Here is a 17,550-nt window from a genome sequence, read left to right on the forward strand (position 1 = left end):
GAATTCCAACAAAACCTACCTTATTTGGACCCTTTCGAATTTGAATGTAACCTAAAACCTTACGCTCTAATAAAGTTAAAAAAGCAACACTAATTAAAACACAAATAACTAAAGAAAGAAAATTCAAAATAAACATAAATAAATCATAAAGTATCAATACTATTTGTAGAAAAAATCTACATAAATGAATTCTAAATTCAACACATTAATCTGTCAAAATAGTAATTTAATTAGTATTAATCAATAAAATAAAAAATATTTCAAGCATATGGGTCTTTCGTACTAATATGAATTAATAATCTTAGGATAGAAACCGACCTGGCTCACGCCAGTCTGAACTCAGATTATGTAAGAATTTAAAGGTTGAACAGACGTAATTACTGGACTACTGCTCCTAAAATTTTTCTTAATCCAACATCGAGGTCGCAATCTGCTTTGTCGATATGAGCTCTCAAAAACAATTACGCTGTTATCCCTAAGGTAACTTAATCTTATGATCATAAATTATGGATCAAAACAACAAACATAAATAAATGATATAATAATGAAGAGTTTATTTTTTCTTCATGTCACCCCAACAAAACATCATAATTAAATGTAGAAAGACAAACAAAAAACTATATCAAAATAAAATGTGAAGCTCTATAGGGTCTTCTCGTCCTAAAGAAAAATTAAAGCCCTTTGACTCAAAAGTTAAATTCAAAAATTTATTAAGAGACAGTTGATTTCTCATCAAGCTATTCATTCCAGCCACTAATTAAGAGACTAATGATTATGCTACCTTTGCACGGTCAAAATACCACGGCTCTTTAAAAATCTGCTCAGTGAGCAGGCCAGACCTCAAAGTATTTTCAAGAGGACATGTTTTTGATAAACAGGCGGAAATTAATTTTGCTTAGTTCCTTATAATAAATTCACAAGGTAAAAATTATATACAAATAAATATACTAATTCTATCATTATTACAAAAATTTTAAAATTAAATTTATAATCTTAATAAAAAACCTAAAATAAGTATAAAATCAAAAATAAAAATAATGAACTAAAACATAATCTCAGAGATAGCTGGTTTAAAGCTTACTATTATATTTTATAAAACAAATTATAGGTTATTAACTTCAAATCTTATCCCTTAAAGAATAAATAAGTTAATATTTATACCTAAAAAATTAAATAAAAACAATTAACTTCAAAAAATTAAATTTTTTCTTAAGAAACTAGATATCTTGTTAAACGGTTAACATCTCATTTCTATAAATAACTTAATAATAAGTTTGATACATTAACTATAAATTATTTATAAATCAACCAAAATCGAGACAAGTAAAGTAAATACTAAAATACAAAATGTACAATAAATAAAATCTACTTTTCTATATTTAAAATAATATTTCATAAAACAATTACATTATCAATAAACTATAATCTAAAAAATCTATTCTACAAAATACACTAAGACAAAATTCGATAAAATTATTTTTATTAAATAATTAAATAAACAAAAAATAAATATAATAAAATAAATAATCAAGATATCCTGATTTGCACAGAAAAATTTTCAGTGTAAATGAAACACTTTACTAATAAGTTATATCTTGAAACTCTTCCTAGATACACTTTCCAGTACATCTACTATATTACGACTTATCTCATCTAAATTGAAGCTAAATTAAAATAATAAACTAGAATAATCAATAATGAGAGCGACGGGCGATGTGTACACACCTCAGAGCCAATATCAGTTAAATTAAATAAATTAGATTACTATCAAATCCACCTTCATTAATAGTATTTCTCCATCAAATCCGTTATAAACAAAAATCTATTGTAACCCTCCTCCTCTTAACTATAAGCTGCACCATGACCTGAAATATTTTATAATTATAAATCTTGAGAATTATAACTCTAAAAAGATTCTCTGATAATGGAGATATACAAACTAATAAATTAAGTAGAGTAAATCGTGTATTATCAATCACGGGGTAGGTTCTCTGAATGGCATGAGATACCACCAAATTCTTTAGGTTTAAAGACCTTAACTAATAGTACCCTGGTAAATAAAATTAACATTTAAAATAATAGGGTATCTAATCCTAGTTTATTATTCAAATTTCACAGATTCATTCAAAGTGCTATATATAAATTTTAACATTTCACCTTACAAATTTATATATTACCCCTAAAATATAAACAACTGTTTTAACCAATAATATTCACTTCTATCAATCATATAACCGCAGCTGCTGGCACGAATTATGCCGATACTAAATCAATTGCTAAATCCAAAATCACTTGATAATTAAATAAAATTACTGCAAAATAGAACATTTAGTTTAACAAAACTTACATATAATACAAAGAAAAAGTGAATAAATAAGCAAGAATAAAACTTTTGGAAACAAAATATGAAATTTAAAAATTTATAAAAATAAGAAAAAATTAAAGATGCAAATATTTAAAGAAAAAAAAACAAAAAAATGACAAAAAAAAAGAAACGCACCCTCGAATGACCACAACAACTTCTCTATTATATATAAATAAAGATTAATATGGAACATGTATACCAATAAATGTATTATATTCTTTCTTAATTTATCTTTCTTTTCACTAATAATAAAGAAAGATTTAATCTTCCTTTTCACAAATAATAAAGAAAGATTGAATTCTTTGGGTTTAAAGACCTTAACTAATAGAACCCTGGTAAATATAATTAACATTTAAAATAAATTTTATTTTCACTAATAATAAAGAAAGATTAAATAATATAATAAATATATTTTATATAATTATGTAAATTAATATAAAATGGTATTCTTATAAAATTAACTTTATATTAAGTTGACTTAAATATTAATTAGTTAAATAATCTAATTATAGAAAATATATTAAATTATATTATTATAATTAATATAATTAATTATATTAATATAATTAATTATATATTATATAAAATTTTATTTTTAATTATATGGATTTTATTTATTATATCCAATTATCATAATATTTAATATTAATATACATATTATTATATAATTTATAATATAATAACCTATTTTAAGTTAAAAACATAAGTAGCTATAATCCTAGGTAAATAAATGTATTAAAATATTCATTTAATAATTATAAAATAACATTATAGGTTTTTAAATTTAATTAAATGTAATATATTAATATAAATTATTTATTAAATATAATTTATATTCAAATTATCCTAACCGAGATAAATTAATTAGAAATAACAAAAATAACACATAAACAAATTTTAAAAAAAATTTTTTAAATTTATATATTAAATATAAATGAAGTGCCTGACTAAAGGGTTACCTTGATAGGGTAAATCAAGTAAATAAAATTACCTTCGTTAAAAATTACATAAGACAGTATTAAACTACCTCCTTTAGTATCAAAAACTAATGTGCATCATACACCTTAATGTAAAAAGGTAAGCTAAACAAGCTAATGGGTTCATACCCCATTTATAGAGGTATCAATCCTCTCCTTTTTAATGACCAACAACTCTACAAAACTTCTCTTCCTATCAACATTAATGATAGGAACGATCATATCCATTTCATCAAACTCCTGATTTGGGGTTTGAATAGGACTTGAGATCAACTTACTTTCATTTATTCCGCTCCTAACAAGAAATAAAAATATAATAATAAATGAATCATCAATTAAATATTTTATTGTCCTAGCAATAGCATCGACAATACTATTATTTTCATTTTTGCTGATTCAAATAAAGTATCCAATAGGATGAGAAACAGAATTTATTCCATCAATAATAATTAGATCTAGATTATTATTAAAGATCGGGGCTGCACCCTTTCATTTCTGATTTCCAGAAGTAATAGGAGCTTCAAGATGAAATAACTGTTTAACGCTAATAACATGGCAAAAAATTGCCCCAATAATGGTATTATCTTATTTTATTCAACTAAGAACTTTCATTTGAACAAATATCATTCTAAGAATTATTATTGGGGCAATAGGTGGTTTAAATCAAACATCTCTACGACAACTTCTAGCATATTCCTCAATTAGACATTTAGGGTGAATAATCAGATCCCTAACAGTTAGAGAAAACATTGGAGAACTATACTTTATTGTTTACTCACTATTAAGATTAATTATGGTCTTATTATTTAAGCAAATAAATCTATTTTTATAAATCAAATATATTCAGCCAGAAATATAAAAACTGAAGTTAAATTCATAATATTTTTATCTCTTTTATCCCTAGGTGGTTTACCACCATTCCTTGGATTTCTACCAAAATGAATTGTAATACAATCATTGATACAAAATAACATAACAACTATTATGACAATTATGGTAGTATTAACTACAATTACACTTTGTTATTATATACGTATTAGTTTCTCAGCCCTAATTATGTCATACACAGAAAATTCATGATCTATAAAAATAAAGTCTCAAAAATCAAGAATTATTCTTCCTATAACAGTAATAATTTCAACAATATGATTAATCTCAACATCAACCTTAATCTCATTATACTAAGGACTTAAGTTAACCAAACTAATAACCTTCAAAGTTATAATTAAAAGAATAATCTTTTAGGCCTTAGTAAAATTTTACACCTCTAGAATTGCAGTCTAGAATCATAATTGAATATAAGGCCTAAAGCATGGTAAGAGAGAAACATCTCATAAGTAGATTTACAGTCTACCACCTTAAATTCAGCCATCTTACAGCAAAAATGATTATTCTCAACAAACCATAAGAATATTGGTACTTCATACTTCTTATTTGGAGCATGAGCAGGAATAGTAGGAACATCAATAAGAATACTTATTCGTGCTGAACTTGGTCAACCAGGATCCCTAATTGGAGATGACCAAATTTATAATGTCATTATTACTGCCCACGCATTTGTAATAATTTTTTTATAGTAATACCTATTATAATTGGTGGATTTGGTAATTGACTCGTACCATTAATAATTGGTGCACCAGATATAGCGTTCCCACGAATAAATAATATAAGTTTTTGATTACTACTGCCTTCACTAACCCTTCTTCTTACATCTTCTATAGTAGATAATGGTGCTGGTACAGGATGAACAGTTTACCCTCCCCTTGCAGGAGCTATCGCACATTGGGGGGCATCTGTAGACCTAGCTATTTTTTCACTTCACTTAGCAGGTGTATCATCTATTCTTGGTACAGTAAACTTCATTACAACAGCAATTAATATACGATCAGAAAGTATAACTCTAGATCAAACACCTTTATTTGTCTGATCTGTAGCTATTACAGCCCTTCTCCTCCTTTTATCGCTTACAGTATTAGCAGGGGCTATTACCATACTATTAACAGATCGAAATTTAAATACATCATTCTTTGACCCTGGAATTATTTCTCACATTGTATGTCAAGAAAGAGGAAAAATTGAATCATTTGGAACATTAGGTATAATTTATGCTATATTATCAATTGGACTAATAGGATTTATTGTATGAGCACATCACATATTCACAGTAGGAATAGATGTTGACACACGAGCATACTGTACATCAGCAACAATAATTATTGCTGTACCTACAGGTATTAAGGTATTCAGATGATTAGCTACACTATATGGAACTAAATTCAAATTCAATCCACCGCTATTATGAGCTTTAGGATTTATTTTTCTATTCACAATTGGTGAATTAACAGGATTAGTATTAGCAAATTAATCACTTGACATCGTATTACATGATACATATTATGTAGTAGCTCACTTCCATTATGTGTTATCCATAGGAGCAGTATTCGCAATCATAGGAGGTGTTATTCAATGATACCCATTATTTACAGGATTAACTATAAATAATACATGATTAAAAATCCCATTTACAATTATATTTATTGGAGTAAACTTAACATTCTTCCCTCAACACTTCCTAGGACTATCACGAATACCACAACGATATTCAGACTATCCAGATGCATATACATCATGATATGTAGTATCAAGAATTGGGTCTACAATTTCTATTGTAGGAATCATTATATTCATTGTAATTATACGAGAAAGAATGGTTACAAACTGGGCAAACATATTTAGAGCTAATATAAGAAGATCAACAGAATGACTACAAAATAATCCACCTTCAGGACACAGTTACTCAGAACTACCATTAATTTCTAGATTCTAATATGGCAGATTAGTGCAGTACATTTAAGCTCTACAAATAAAGGTTTGACCTTTTATTAGAAAAATTCATTAATGGCAACATGATCAAATTTATCCCTTCAAGATGGAGCTTCACCATTAATGGAGCAACTATCATTCTTCCATGATCATACTATGGTCGTATTATTATTAATTACAGTAATTGTAGGTTATGCCCTAAGTTACATATTATTCATTGCCTATACAAACCGAAACATACTTCACAGACATTTAATTGAAACAATCTGAACAGCACTACCAGCAATTACACTAATTTTTATTGCACTCCCATCGTTACGACTACTATATTTACTTGATGATTCAGTAGACGCAATAATCACAATTAAAACAATTGGATGACAATGATACTGAAGATATGAATATTCTGACTTTATAGATGTGGAATTCGACACATATATAACAACAGAACAAGACATAGAAAACGACGGATTTCGACTTCTAGATGTAGATAACCAAACAATTCTACCAATAAATACGGAAGTACGAGTATTAACAAGAGCATCAGATTTTCTACACTCATGAGCAGTACCTGCATTAGGGGTTAAAATTGACGCAACGCTGGGCCAACTAAACCAAGGAACATTTACAATAAACCGACCTGGACTGTTCTTTGGACAATGCTCAGAAATTTGTGGAGCAAACCACAGATTCATACCAATTGTAATTGATAGAACTTCAGTAAACTTATTTATCAAGTGATTATCTAAGATAATCTAAGGAGTTAGTTAAAATATATAACATTAGAGTGTCAATCTAAAATAACTAAATAATTAGTACACCTTGAAATACATCAGATGACTGAAAGTAAGTAATGGTCTCTTAAACCAAAAAATAGTAAATTAACGACTTCTTCTGATGGGGAAATTTAATCCAAATCCGTCAAATATCCCCTCTCATATGATTCTCCCTATTTATTATATTTTCGACTATATTAATTTTATTTAATCAAATAAACTTTTTCTCATTTAAACCAAAACTTATGAAAAGAGCAGAAAAAAGAACAATTGATATAAAGAACTTGAATTGAAAATGATAACAAACTTATTTTCAACATTTGATCCATCAACTAATATCTTCAATTTATCATTAAATTGAACTAGAACATTTTTAGGATTATTATTAATCCCATCAATATTTTGACTTACACCATCACGAATTAATATTATTTGAAATAAACTAAACTTAACCTTACACAATGAATTTAAAACACTACTAGGACCAAAATCATTTAATGGAACAACACTCATCTTCATTTCAATCTTTATTATAATACTATTTAATAATTTCATAGGATTATTCCCCTACATCTTTACTAGAACAAGACATTTAGCATTAACATTTGCAATCGCTCTACCTATATGATTAAGATTTATGTTATTTGGATGAATTAATCATACCAATCACATATTTACACACCTTGTCCCCCAAGGAACACCACCTGCATTAATATCATTTATAGTATTAATTGAAACAATTAGAAATGTCATTCGACCAGGTACACTAGCAGTACGACTAGCAGCAAATATAATTGCAGGACACTTACTATTAACATTACTAGGAAATATAGGACCATCTATAGCAATAAACTTAATTTCACTATTAATTATTGGACAAATACTTCTGTTAATTCTAGAATCAGCAGTAGCAATAATTCAAGCCTATGTTTTCTCAATTTTAAGAACTTTATATTCTACAGAAGTATACTAAACTTATGTTAACAACTCACTCAAACCACCCATTCCACTTAGTAGATTACAGACCTTTACCATTAACAGGAGCAATTGGAGCAATAGTTCTAGTATCAGGATTAGCAAAATGATTTCACCTATTTAACATTAACTTATTTATAATCGGATTTGGAATTACCCTAATAACTATAATTCAATGATGATGAGATGTAGTACGAGAAGGAACATACCACGGACTACATATGGGATTTGTATCAATTGGATTACGATGAGGAATAATTTTATTTATTGCATCAGAAGTACTATTCTTTGTTTCATTTTTCTGAGCATTTTTTACAAGAAGACTAGCACCCACTATTGAACTAGGGATATTATGGAATATTGAGAAGCACCCTTCACCATTGGAGACGCAGTTTATGGATCAACATTCTTTGTTGCAACAGGATTCCATGGTCTACATGTAATTATCGGAACAATTTTCTTATCAACATATCTACTTCGACATTCATAAACCAATTCTCACCAAGACACCACTTTGGGTTTGAAGCAGCAGCATGATACTGACACTTTGTAGACGTAGTATGATTATTCTTATACATTTCTATTTATTGATGAGGTAGATAATTGTTTTTCTAGTATAAATAGTACATTTGACATCCAATCAAAAAGCTTGATTTAAATCAAGAAAAAAAATCCTAATTTTGTCTACAAGAATTTTTATTAGATTTATTATTCCAATAATTGTTATAATCCTTGCAACAACATTATCAAAAAAATTAATTAATGACCGAGAAAAAAGATCACCATTGAGTGTGGATTTGACCCAAAAAGAACAGCACCAATACCATTCTCACTTCGATTCTTCTCAATTGCAGTAATTTTCTTAATTTTTGATGTAGAAATCGCACTAATCCTCCCAATTGTAATTAATTTTAAAACTTCAGACATTATAATCTGAACAGTATCAACAATATTTTTTATTATAGTATTATTAGGTTGACTATACCATGAATGAAATCAAGGAGCCTTACAATGAGCAGAATAAAGGGTTGTAGTTAAACATAACATTTGGGTTGCATTCAAAAAGTATTGATATAATCAATCAACCTTAAATAGAATAAGAAGCGAAGTATTGCCGTCAGTTTCGACCTGGAAGGTTGGTAAATAAAATACCCTTATTCTTATTAATTGAAGCCAAAAAAAGGCGTATTACTGTTAATAATATAATTGAACTATAAAGTTCCAATTAAGGAAATGTAAAGCCAATATGAATGCTGCTAACTTTTTATATTAGCGGTTAAACTCCGTTAACGTTTCTAAAATTTATATAGTTTAAATAAAACATTACATTTCCACTGTAAAAATAATATATGTATATTTATAAATACCTAAAAGTAAAAATACTTCCTTAACATCTTCAGTGTCACGCTCTAATTATAAGCTATTTAAGTAAACGAAAAATAATTCAACCAAAATAAGTATTAAATAAATAAAAGTTAAAAGATAAATCTTAAAATTAGAATCATATCAAACTTGTATACAACTAATTAAATAAATAAATAGTCTATACAAACTTTGACCACCAAATAATTCACCTCAACCATAATCAAATAATTTAGATGAATAATAGCCCAATTTTAAAGGAAAATATCTAATAAACTTAGTCGAAATAAAAGGTATAAACCACATAGAACCAGCAAATCTGACAAAAGAAAGTATACTTAAGGAAAATAAATTTTGAGAAAAATCTAAATTAGAAATAAGATAACCCAAATTAGCACCCAAAACAACTACAGTAATAATTAAAACTTTAAATAATAAGGCAAGCCAATCACATGAGAAACAGGAAAAATTAATCAAGACAAAAGACTACCACCTAAAACAGCAACAAACAATAAACCAATTATACCAAAAGAAATATAATAACCCTTATCATCAAAAGAAAATCTAGAATAAAAATTATTATTACCAGATATTGAATAATAAAAAAGACGAAAAGAATAAGAAGCAGTTAAACCAGTAGAAAAGAAATAAAGAAAAAAATTCAAACAATTAATTCATCTTAAACAAACCATTTCAAGAATTAAATCCTTTGAATAAAAACCTGCTAAAATGGTATACCACACAAAGACAAACTAGAAACATTAAAACAAACTGAAGTTAAAGGCATAAAATTAACAATTGAACCTATAAAACGAATATCCTGAGAATCCTTTAAATTATGAATTATTGAACCTGCACACATAAACAATAAAGCCATAAATAAAGCATGAGCTAATAAATGAAAAAATGCAAGTTTTGGATAACCCATAGCCAAAATTCTTATTATTAAACCAAGTAGAAAGAGCAATAATTTTCTTCAAATCAAATTCAAAATTTGCTCCCAAACCAGCCATAAACATAGTTATACAACCAATTAACAGTAAGAATCAACCACAATTATAAGTATCTAATATTGGTCTGAAACGAATTAATAAATAAACCCCAGCAGTAACAAGAGTAGAAGAATGAACCAAAGCAGAAACAGGAGTAGGGGCAGCCATAGCAGCAGGAAGTCAAGAAGAAAAGGGAATTGGAGCCCTTTTAGTTATAGCTGCTAAAACAATTCATATAGTAATAAGCTTTATTTCGAAAGAATTAGAAATAAAATCATAATAATAAATATAATTTCAACCACCAAAATTCAATATTCAAGCAATAGAAATTACAATAACAACATCACCAATACGATTAGAAAGTGCAGTTAACATACCTGCACTATAAGATTTCACATTTTGATAATTAAAAACTAAACAATAAGAAACTAAACCTAAACCATCCCATCCCAATAAAATTCTAATCAAATTAGGACTGATAATAAAAAAACCTATAGAAAGAATAAATATTAAAACAATGATAATAAAACGATTTATATATTTTTCTCCTGACATATAATCCTCTCTATAATAAATATCTAAAGAAGAAATAATCATAACAAAAGACATAAAAATAAGAGACATTCAATCCAAATTTAAAGTCATAACAACCATAGAACCATTTAGATTAAAAAGTTCTCATTCAACAAAAACTCTATAATCATTTATTAAATAATAAATACCCAAAATAAAAATTATAGTTCTAGAAAATAATAAAGAAAAAAAACTCAAAGAACAAATAGAAAACATATTCACAGCCTAAGATGAAAAATTCATATCATTGATTCCACAAAACAACATTTTTAATAAAAATACTTAAGCAACCTAAACAAAAAAAATACTCTCCCTTTAAACAAAGAATATTTAAAGGCAATCAATGTAAAAGTAAAAGATGATATTCACGAAAATAACCAAGAGAACAAGTATAAACACCAGAATAATAATTACCATGCTGAGAAATCTAAAAGAAGATCAAGATATAATTCTAGGAAGTGTTGAGGGAAGAATGTTAAGTTTACTCCAATAAATATAATTGTAAATTGGATTTTTAATCATGTATTATTTATAGTTAATCCTGTAAATAATGGGTATCATTGAATAACACCTCCTATGATTGCGAATACTGCTCCTATGGATAACACATAATGGAAGTGAGCTACTACATAATATGTATCATGTAATACGATGTCAAGTGATGAATTTGCTAATACTAATCCTGTTAATCGACAAATTGTGAATAGAAAAATAAATCCTAAAGCTCATAATAGCGGTGGATTGAATTTGAATTTAGTTCCATATAGTGTAGCTAATCATCTGAATACCTTAATTCCTGTAGGTACAGCAATAATTATTGTTGCTGATGTAAAGTATGCTCGTGTGTCAACATCTATTCCTACTGTGAATATGTGATGTGCTCATACAATAAATCCTATTAGTCCAATTGATAATATAGCATAAATTATACCTAATGTTCCAAATGATTCAATTTTTCCTCTTTCTTGACGTACAATGTGAGAAATAATTCCAAATCCTGGCAGAATTAAAATGTACACTTCTGGGTGTCCAAAGAATCAGAATAGGTGTTGATATAGAATTGGGTCACCCCCTCCTGCAGGGTCAAAGAATGATGTATTTAAATTTCGATCTGTTAATAGTATAGTAATAGCCCCTGCTAATACTGGAAGCGATAAAAGGAGGAGAAGGTCTGTAATAGCTACAGATCAAACGAACAAAGGTGTTTGACCTAGAGTTATACTTTCTGATCGTATATTAATTGCTGTTGTAATGAAGTTTACTGCACCAAAAATAGATGATACACCTGCTAAGTGAAGTGAAAAAATAGCTAGGTCTACAGATGCCCCCCCCCCCCCATGTGCGATAGCTCCTGCAAGAGGAGGGTAAACTGTTCATCCTGTACCAGCACCGTTATCTACTATAGAAGATGTAAGAAGAAGGGTTAGTGAAGGCGGTAGTAATCAAAAACTTCTATTATTTATTCGTGGGAACGCTATATCTGGTGCACCAATTATTAATGGTACGAGTCAATTACCAAATCCACCAATTATAATAGGTATTACTATAAAAAAATTATTACAAATGTGTGGGCTGTAATAATGACATTATAAATTTGGTCATCTCCAATTAGAGATCCTGGTTGACCAAGTTCAGCACGAATAAGTATTCTTATTGATGTTCCTACTATTCCTGTTCATGCTCCAAATAAGAAGTATGAAGTACCAATATCCTTATGGTTTGTTGAGAATAATCATTTTTGTGGTAAGATGGCTGAATTTAAGGTGGTAGACTGTAAATCTACTTATGAGGTGGTTCTCTCTTACCATGCTTTAGGCCTTATATTCAATTATGATTCTAGACTGCAATTCTAGAGGTGTGAAATTTTACTAAGGTCTAAAAGATTATTCTTAATATAATTTAATATATTTTCTACAATTAGATTATTTAACTAATTAATATTTAAGTTAACTTAATATATAGTTAATTTTATATTAATACCATATTACATTAATTTACATAATTATATAAAATATATTGATAATTTAATTTAATCTTTCTTTATTATTAGTGAAAAGAAAGATTAAATAAGAAAGAATATAATACATTTATTGGTATACATGTTCCATATTAATCTTTATTTATGTATAATAGAGAAGTTGATGTGGTCATTCCAGGGTGCGTTTCTTTTTTTTGTCATTTTTTGTGTTTTTTTTCTTTTTTTCTTTAAATATTTGAATCTTTTATTTTTTCTTATTTTTATAAATTTTTAAATTTCTTATTTTGTTACCAAAAGTTTTATTCTTGCTTATTTATTGACTTTTTCTTTGTATTATATGTAAATGTTCTATTTTGCAGTAATTTGATTTAATTATCAAGTGATTTTGGATTTAGCAATTGATTTAGTACCGGCATACTTCGTGCCAGCAGCCGCAGTTATACAATTGATACAAGTGAATATTATTGGTTAAAACAGTTGTTTATATTTTTAGGGTTAAAATATAAATTTGTAAGGTGAAATGTTAAAATTTATTTATAGCTCTTATTATGAATCTGTGAAATTTGAATAATAAACTAGGATTAGGTACCCTATTACTTTAAATGTTAATTATATTTACCAGGGTACTATTAGTTAAGGTCTTTAAACCCAAAGAATTTGGCGGTATCTCATTCCATTCAGAGGAACCTACCCCCTGATTGATAATACACGATTTACTCTACTTAATTTATTTGTTTGCATATCTCTGTTATCAGAGAATCTTTTTAGAGTTATAAATCTCAAGATTTATAATTATAAAATATTTCAGGTCAAGGTGCAGCTTATAGTTTAGAGGAGGTGGGTTACAATAGATTTTTGTTTATAACGGATTTGATGGTGAAACACTATTAATGCTGGTGTATTTGATAGTAATTTAATTTATTAATTTAACTGATATTGGCTCTGAGGTGTGTACACTTCGCCCGTCGCTCTCATTATTGATTATTCTATTTTATTATTTTAATTAAGCTTCAATTTAGATGAGATAAGTCGTAACATAGTAGTTGTACTGGAAAGTGTATCTAGGAAGAGTTTCAAGATATAACTTATTAATAAAGTGTTTCATTTACACTGAAAATTTTTCTGTGCAAATCAGGATATCTTGATTATTTATTTTATTATATTTATTTTTTGTTTATTTAATTATTTAATAAAAATAATTTTGTCGAATTTTGTCTTAGTATTTTGTAGAATTGATTTTTAAGATTATAGTTTATTGGTAATGTAATTGTTTTATGAAATATTATTTAACATTTTTAAAAGTAGATTTTATTTATTGTCCCTTTTGTATCAGGGTTTATCAAAATTTTAGTATTTACTTTACTTGTCTCGATTTGGGTTGATTTATAAATAAGTTATAGTTAATGTATCATAATTATTATTAAATTATTTATAGAAACGAAATGTTAATCGTTTCCCAAGATATCTAGTTTCTTAAGAAAAAATTTAATTTTTGGAAGTTAATTGTTTTTATTTAATTTTTTAGGTATAAATATTAACTTATTTATTCTTTAAGGGATTAGTTTTGAAGTTAATAACCTATAATTTGTTTTATAAAATATAATAGTAAGCTTTAAACCAGCTATCTCTAAGATTACGTTTTAGTTCATTATTTTTATATTTAATTTTATAATTATTTTAGGTTTTTTATTAAGATTATAAATTTAATTTTAAAATTTTTGTAATAATGATAGAATTAGTATATTTATTTGTATATAATTTTTACCTTGTGAATTTATTATAAGGAACTAGGCAAAATTGATTTCCACCTGTTTATCAAAAACATGGCCTTTTGAAAATACTTTGAGGTCTGGCCTGCTCACTGAGAAGATTTTTAAAGAGCCGCGGTATTTTGACCATGCAAAGGTAGCATAATCATTAGTCTCATAATTAGTGGCTGCAATGAATGGCTTAACGAGAAATCATCTGTCTCTTAATAAATTTTTGAATGTAACTTTTGAGTCAAAAGGCTAAAATTTTTCTTTAGGACGAGAAGACCCTATAGAGCTTAACATTTTATTTTTATATAGCTTTCAGTTTGTCATTCTATATTTAATGATGATGTTTTGTTGGGGTGACATGAAGAATAAATAAACTCTTCATTATTATATCATTTCTTTATGTTTGTTGTTTTGATCCACATTTTATGATCATAAGATTAAGTTACCTTAGGGATAACAGCGTAGTTGTTTTTGAGAGCTCATATCGACAAAGCAGATTGCGACCTCGATGTTGGATTAAGAAAAATTTTGGGTGCAGTAGCCCAGTAATTAGGTCTGTTCGATCTTTAAATTCTTACATGATCTGAGTTCAGACTGGCGTGAGCAAGGTCGGTTTCTATCCTAAGATTATTAATTCATATTAGTACGAAAGGACCAAATGTTTGAAATATTTTTTATTTTATTGATTAATACTTATTAAATTACTATTTTGACAGATTAATGTGTTGAATTTAGAATTCATTTATGTAGATTTTTCTACAAATAGTATTGATACTTTATGATTTATTTATGTTTATTTTGAGATTTCTTTTATTAGTTATTTGTGTTTTAATTAGTGTTGCTTTTTTAACTTTATTCGAGTGTAAGGTTTTGTGTTACATTCAAATTCGAAAGGGTCCAAATATGGTAGGTTTTGTTGGAATTCCTCAACCCTTTAGTGATGCTCTCAAGTTAATTTGTAAGGAGCAGCCAATTCCTATAATATCTAATTATTTACTTTATTACTTTTCCCCTGTTTTTAATTTAATAATTTCCTTGGCTGTTTGATTGATTTTCCCTTACTTAACTTATATGTGTTCTTATTCTTATGGATTTTTGTTTTTTTTATGTTGTACTAGATTAGGTGTTTATACTGTTATAATTGCTGGTTGGTCTTCTAATTCGAATTATTCTTTACTAGGTTCTCTTCGTTCTGTTGCTCAAACAATTTCATACGAAGTTAGTTCAGCTTTAATTTTATTATCTTTAATTATCTTAATTGGTAGTTTTAACATGTTTGATTTTATAAATTATCAGCTTTATTGTTGATTTATTATTATTTCTTTTCCTTTAGCTTTAGCTTGTTTTGCTTCTTGTTTAGCTGAGACTAACTGTACTCCTTTTGACTTTGCCGAAGGTGAATCTGAGTTAGTTTCAGGTTTTAATATTGAATATGGTGCAGGTGGTTTTACTTTCATTTTTTTAGCTGAGTATACTAGAATTGTTTTTGTAAGAATATTATTACCTTTAAATTTTTATTTGGTGACTTTTATTCTTTGATATTTTTAATAAAGCTTGCTGTTATGTCCTTTGGTTTTATTTGAGTTCGTGGGGCATTACCAGGTTTTCGTTATGATAAGTTAATGTACTTAGCTTGAAAAAGTTTTTTGTCATTATCTTTAAATTTTTTTATTTTCTTTGTTGGTTTAAAGATTTTATTTATTTCATTTATTTAGTAAAATTTTTAAGAAAAATTAATGGAAGAGTTAAACTTCTAGTTTTATGTTTTCAAAACATATGCTTTTCCTAAGCTAATTAACTTATTATTCCTTAATTAGTTTATCTCATGCGTTTGCAACATGTACATTAATTAAGAAGTATGTAAAGTAGATAATTGTTAAGATTTGTCCTATTATAATGTAAGGTTCTTCAACAGGTCGTTTTCCAATTCATGTTAATAAGCATACAACAACTACTATAATTCAGAATAAAATCTGATTGATAGGATAGAATTGAATACCTCGGAATGGTGTTTTATTATAAAATGGTAAAATTATTAAGATTCTAATTGATAAGAATAATGCAATAACACCTCCTAGTTTATTAGGGATTGATCGTAGAATTGCGTATGCAAATAAGAAATATCATTCTGGTTGAATATGGACGGGGGTTACTAACGGTTTGGCAGGTACAAAATTATCTGGATCTCCCAGGAGGTAAGGATTAATCAAGCACAGTATAATTAATAATGATGTTATTAATACAAATCTAATAGAGTCCTTGAAAGTAAAGTATGGGTGAAATGGGATTTTTTCAATATCTCCATTTAGGCCTAAGGGGTTATTAGACCCTGTTTGGTGGAGGAAGAATACATGAATAGCTGCCATTGCAGCAATAATAAACGGTAGTAAAAAATGGAATGTAAAGAATCGATTTAATGTTGCATTATCAACAGCAAACCCTCCTCATACTCATTGAACAAAATCTGTTCCTAAATATGGAAATGCTGACAATAAATTAGTAATTACTGTCGCACCTCAGAATGATATTTGACCTCAAGGTAAAACATATCCTATAAACGCAGTTGCTATAACTAAGAATAGGATTACTGTACCAATTATTCAGGTGTGTATGTATATGTAAGATCCATAGTAAATTCCTCGTCCGACATGTAAATAAATACAAATAAAAATATAGAAGCTTCATTTGCATGTAAAGTTCGAATAATTCAGCCATTATTTACGTCTTGGCAGATGTGAACTACACTACTAAATGCTATTTCAATATTTGATGTATAATGTATAGCTAAAAATATAATTGAATATATTTTCTATAATTAGATTATTTAACTAATTAATATTTAAGTTAACTTAATATAAATTTAATTTTATATTAATACCATATTACATTAATTTACATAATTATATAAAATATATTTATTACATTATGTAATCTTGACCACCAAATAATTCACCTCAACCATAATCAAA

At 27.2% G+C, this 17,550-nt stretch overlaps 1 long non-coding RNA gene across 1 annotated transcript in view; it reads left to right on the forward strand.

The window, feature by feature from the left end:
* Nucleotides 1-15,021: 15,021 nt before the first annotated feature.
* LOC126470421 (uncharacterized) overlaps nucleotides 15,022-17,550 on the forward strand; it is a 60,411-nt gene continuing 57,882 nt past the window's right edge. The window contains exon 1 of the long non-coding RNA XR_007586179.1: nucleotides 15,022-15,134. This is a non-coding gene — a long non-coding RNA (uncharacterized LOC126470421). The remainder of the gene's footprint in view (nucleotides 15,135-17,550) is intronic.

Source organism: Schistocerca serialis, chromosome 3 (assembly GCF_023864345.2).
Source record: "Schistocerca serialis cubense isolate TAMUIC-IGC-003099 chromosome 3, iqSchSeri2.2, whole genome shotgun sequence".
NCBI classification, from domain to species: Eukaryota; Metazoa; Arthropoda; class Insecta; order Orthoptera; family Acrididae; genus Schistocerca; species Schistocerca serialis.